The sequence below is a fragment of the Jatropha curcas genome, chromosome 10 (assembly GCF_041381405.1).
Source record: "Jatropha curcas cultivar XTBG-Jc1 chromosome 10, XTBG_Jcur_1.0, whole genome shotgun sequence".
NCBI lineage: Eukaryota > Viridiplantae > Streptophyta > Magnoliopsida > Malpighiales > Euphorbiaceae > Jatropha > Jatropha curcas.
This window is the reverse complement of record NC_143160.1, coordinates 23,487,873-23,493,970: the sequence shown is the minus strand read 5'-3', so window position 1 is coordinate 23,493,970 and position 6,098 is coordinate 23,487,873.

The window sequence follows — 6,098 nt, the reverse complement described above, 5'->3', positions numbered from 1 at the left end:
ACAATAATTATAATTAATATTATTCAATTTAGTTCTTATAATAATATTAGATACAATACTAACTACACATGTAATTAGAAATGTTGTAATTATAAATTATAATACTATTAAAATATTAATTATAATTAGGAGAGTCGTAATGAAACATCCTAAATTTTTATTTTCGAAACTTTCAAATTTTTATTAGATTAAAAATCTCGATTTTCAACTATATGGGCTATAAATACCAAACAATTTCAATTTGAGCCCAAGTTTACGGAATTGGGATCAAGCCCAAAGCATATTATTAAATATTTGCCGAGTGGAGAACCTTTAGAAATTTTTAAGAGTAAGTATGGAGCACTAATTATTAAATTATTAAAAAAAATGTATATGTATATGTGTGTGATTACTATATAAATTAATTATTCTAAAAATCTAATATTATTGCTATTAATTATTATTATTATTATTACTATTTAGTAAATTGAGGAAATGCTCTGGAACCTAACTAAAAGAATCAAAATAAATCAAATCGGATTAGAAAAACCAAGCAAATCGAACCGAATCATTGAATTGGACCATACCGATTCGAATCGAACCGGAATAGTCTAGAAACCCAAAATTTCTTTTCTTCTTCTTCGTCCTTCTTCTTCAGCGTCGACCCACCCTCCCCTTCTCCTCCTCTCGTTTTTCCGACCGCCTGAGACCAGCGCCTCCTCGCCGTCGCCTCCTCGCCGCAGCAGTTCCGTCATTCCTTTCTCTCCCTCACTTTGTTTCTGGCGAACGCAGTTATCACAGGAGACTAGATCGGGAAGTAGCGTCGCATCTCACTCGACCGGCGACTCCAGTCTCTCTCTCTCGACGAAGAAGCTTCGATCTCTCTTCTTCACTCTCTCCTTCCCGTTCCGGCTGGCGCAGCGAACCAAGAAGCTGCGATCACAGCTCGTAGTAGGTAAAGTCGCATTCAAAACCTTGGTGAGCTCTATATGATCCCTTTTCCTTCAATTATTTAACTTATTCAATAGTTCATTTGAGGAAAGGGTTGGTAGAATCATGAATGAGAAATGCTAGGTTCCTGAAACACTATTCACGCGACTAAAAGTTGGGAAAATCTGATTTTTGACTATTAATTGACACTATAACTGCATTTTTCAAGGAAATGTGTAAGTTAGGGTGTTTATTGTAGATCCTATGAAAGAAATTAGAATGATTGTGATATGGTAGCAGCCAACCTAGCTATTTGCTCAAAATTTCTGCTTTGATATGAGGCATTTGACATGATAAGTTAAGTTTTTGTTGGTAAATGAGTCAACTAGTGTTTATAGTATGGATTTTGATCGAGAAACTTTGATTTTCTTAGGTTGGCAGCAGACATTTTAGTTTATTTCATGAATTAAATCTGTGATATGAAGCAAATGAAGTTGTAAATTGAGTTCTTGATTGGAATGGGTTAACCATCGTATAATGCGTGAGTTTAACCAAACACTTAAGGTTTCTTTGATAAGTGACAGCCTTAGCTAGCGGAAATAACGGATTTTTGCTTGAACCATGTTTATGTTGATGGAACGAATGTGCCCTTCATAATTTGTTGTGAGTGTAAAGGTATTAATGACAAAGTTTTATGAGTACTAAGAAATTTCTAGTAAAAAACAGTAGCTATTTTCAATTATTTCTATTGATTATTGTTTGACATGGTACAATTAAGGTTGTAAATCCAATTCTTGCGTGAAATTAGTTAGTTGGTGTGATCCATGATAGCAAAGCTAAGGATATTTTTTTGCAAGTAGTAAATAACCAATGGTGATGCTTGAAGCTTGGATTGTTAATAGTTAAAGTTTTGTATTGTGATTAAATATTTATACAATTACTTGATATAGAGGAAGGGAAATTAATTTGTTTGATTGCCCGATGGATGGGCTGTGTGTGTAATGGTTGATGGATATAATATTGCTGATATTTGAGCTGGCAGATAGTTCAATTTTTAGGGGAGGTGCTGCCGAAATTTCGATAGAACTTAGACTAGTTTTAATTAACAGTATAATTAATAAGTTTATTTAGATAAATTCTATAATTTGATACATAATAAATGAAGTACTCTAACTATTTATTTATTTTCATTATTATTCATTTAAGTATTCCATTATTTATTTATTTATTTTCATTATTATTGTTTATTATTATTATTATTATTATTATTATTTATTTTATTATTGTTGTTTATTGTTAACACTATTCACTTAGTTATTTGCATTTGATTTTGGATGTCTAATTGTGCATTGCATTACGATGTTTAATTGATTAATATGCTTGCATTTAATTGCAATACTTGATTAATTGTGTTGTGATATTGCTGTGCTTTATTTGTGTGGAATTGGGATGAAGTGGGTCACCATGGGACTGTGAGACCCTACCGTTATATGGATCCAATATGATTACTGTTAGCTGGGTAAATGGGAGATCGGCGCTCTCGTGTGCACCTACCGTTACCGTTACCGTTAACCACGGGTTGGCTTCTCGTCGTTGCGCACCGAACAGTCTAGATTTGATCGCAGCCCGCAGGGTGGCCTCCTGTTGTGAGCGCTTGATGATCTAGATTGGATGGAGACCACCGGGTTGCCTCCTGTTGGTATGAAAAAGAAAAGAGAGGATAGAAAAACAATGAGAGGGCTGGTCAAGTGAGGATTAGACCGGTCGGCCAGTATGGGGGATTGGCTCCCTGGTGCACATGTGAGAGGATGAGTCATGTGAGAGGACGGCTCATCGGGGGTTCGGTGACTCCACTGACCAATTTCCACGTGATGTGATTATATGAAGATGTTAACGATTGTGAGTGCTGGTATGTGCCATTTGTGTGACTGGCTGCGTGAGCATATAACTAGTCGGATAACTAGATTGATATGTTTACACATTTGTGTGACTGCGTGTGTTGTGCAATAATTATTACTCCTTAGAAAATTCACATGTCTTGTTTGATTTTTTAGGAAGTAAGTTTTTTTTTCTTTAATCCGATTTAGGCTATGTTTCTTCGGCGCAGGGGAATAGAGAAATTTTCCATAGTTCCATAATTATTTTACTATGTAATTATGTGTATAAAGAGCTATGTATACCAAAGAGTTAGTGACTCCGCAGTTGTAGAATTTGTGTATAATTAGTCGTGTATTAACATAGACGATATAATTATGTGAGCCCATATTAAAAATGTGATGTATTGTTAATTGGGCCCGAACTATGGAAATGTTATAACTGATAAATTTAGGCCGAAATTTAATAGAATCTTGAGGTTTATTTTTCTATAAATATAGGCTGAATGTTTTAAATATTATATTGAAATAATAGATATTAGTGATTCAGGCTTACTACGGGCCTCGGGAGCCTTAAGCTTACCTGGGCCCTAGTGCCGGTCCGGCCCATGGAAGCGGGTCGTGACTCGTAATTATACAATTAATTATGATAAGAATACAAACTATGACTAGAAAAATTATAATTAAAACACTATTAGAATAATGATGAATTTATATAATTAATTTATTATAATTTTAAATAAATATATACAATTACACTTTTCACTAGTGTGTATATACATATAATATAATATAATATGTAGTTTAGTGGTTTATAAGTTATAATATAAAAAAGCTTATTTAAGAAAAATTGCTTATCTAAATTAAAAACTGAGTCAAATTTAAGTTTCCTTTCTAAATATCAAATCCGAGTACTTCAATCAAATACACTTAGTCTTTCATCATTTTAATATTTGTTAAGCAAATAGTAATATAATTTTTAATTTAAATAATAAAATATATAAATATTTTGAAGTTTCAAACTAAATGATATATCTAAAAATGAAAAATAAATTTATTAATTGGTTCTGCAGTATGGTTTTGATTCAGTTCGGATCCAACACTATTCCCATTGAGTTCCAGTTCGGTTCTCAGTAAGAACCATAACCAGAACCAACATGTTAATCTTTTCGGCTATGGTTTTGGTTCTAATTCTTTTTCGGCTTTGATTTTGGTTCCAATTCTTTTTCGGCTCCTGTTATTTTAATTAAATATTAAAATATGTAAGGTTAGAGAGGTGACAAGTAGTTATAATATATACTTCGAATTAATATGAATTTAAATATTGATAATGATGTAAATAAATTTAATTATGAATTATTTTTTTAGTTGATTACTATCAATTTAGCATAATACTTGGAAATATTAAGCGTTCATTTCAGAAATTGATGCATATTCCTATCTTGTTCTTCTTTAGATTCTAAATGATTTCAGCTTATCATCTGCTGCAGGAGAGATTTCAACTTATATTCTGCTGCAGGAGACCACAAACTGGAATAACTTACACTGCTGATTACTACTATTGTGATCAATAGTAAATAATATTGATGTTTTATTGTGAATCATGATTTAGCAGAATGTATATTTATATACTTTGAATTTTTTAAATCTCTTTTCAATACATTAGTTTTAACTTTTTATTTAGAATTAAATTAAACTTTTCAATAGAATTTAAATCCAAATAGTAAATTAACATAACCAATCAAAATTACATTTGGACAATTTTTTATTTTAGAATTAGATTAAATTTCTTAATAGAATTTAGATTCAAATAGGAAATTAACATGATCAATCAATAATTAAATTACCTTTATTTTTTAATCAATAAAATTAAAGTCCTTAATAATATTTTTATCAATCCATAAACTTAGTAAGGACGTTTTAGAAATATAAAATCGAAAACCCTTCAATTCTTACTTTTACGTATTGCAGATTTATAAATATGCATTATAACTTTAATTTATTCGACTTGAAAAATGTATAAATGTATAGATTTCATATACAATAAATTAATAATAGAAGTTAATCTTAACAAATAAACTCAAAATCATTAATCAAGCTAAAGAAATATAAAATATACTTCATAAATTTCATATATTCAATATTTAAATAATTTTTTAATCCTACATTCTATATTTAATTAATTTTTTAATGAATTAGTCAGCTCCATCCAACTATAATTTTAATAAATATATATACAATGATTCTTACATTTTAATTACAGTGAAAAATTAAAGGTTAAATTGACTCAAAATATAAAAAATGATCCTTTTAATCATTTTAAATAAATTTAAGGGTTAAACTAACCCAAAATATTAAATTTGATTTTTTTAATTATTTTAAATAAGTTCAAAGATTAAATTAGCCTAAAAAATCAAATCTGACCTTTTTATAACCCCTTAAACAATTTCGGGATTCAAATTGTCATTTATTTCTAAAATTTCTTCAAATGTATAATAGGTTTACTACTTTTGAAGCTTTAATCTTATCCAGGCCTTAGCATAGGGTTCAAGCTATAGGAAAGGCACTGTGATAACATGTGTTTCTACCATATAATGTTTATAACTTATATTGTGTAAAATATATTTTGGCTTAATAATATTGTAGTATTTCTTTTTATAATAATCCCATATATTTTTTTATTACGGTTGATGAAATTCTATTGCAATATTTAATTTTGGTATAATAACAAATAAAAAGGAAAGGTTAGAAGTCTTTATAATAAAACAGAAACAAAAAAAAGACATCCTTAAGTCCTATAATTTTACAAGTTTTAACTATTAAATTAAGCTTTCAAATGTTAATTGATCCATATTAACCTCCTTAAACCATTATTCTCTCACAAATATATAAGCATCCGTGAGCGGCAGCCACAAACACGCATGAAAAGATGAATCCAGACATCCTACAAACAAACTGGCACACTTATATTTAGTTCGTGATCGACGTCAACTTTTCAAATAATTTTTTACATTTTAACTAAACGCTATTTTTTATAATGTCCAATAACATAATGTTTAAACTAAAACATAACGTTTAAACTAACTTTTAGAGGTTAAGAAAATATTTTATAAAAAGTTAACTCATGTAATGTTTAGCTTTTAGCATTTTAAGAAAAGTTACTAAAACAGCTAACAGTTAAACGCTACTAAAATGGCTAACAACTACCACAACAACTAATTTTGTCAAATAGATTGGAAAAGTATTTTCATTAAAACATCAATATATGATTGGAAATGGGACTTTTGCCTTAGTTAAATACCGAATGCTACACAA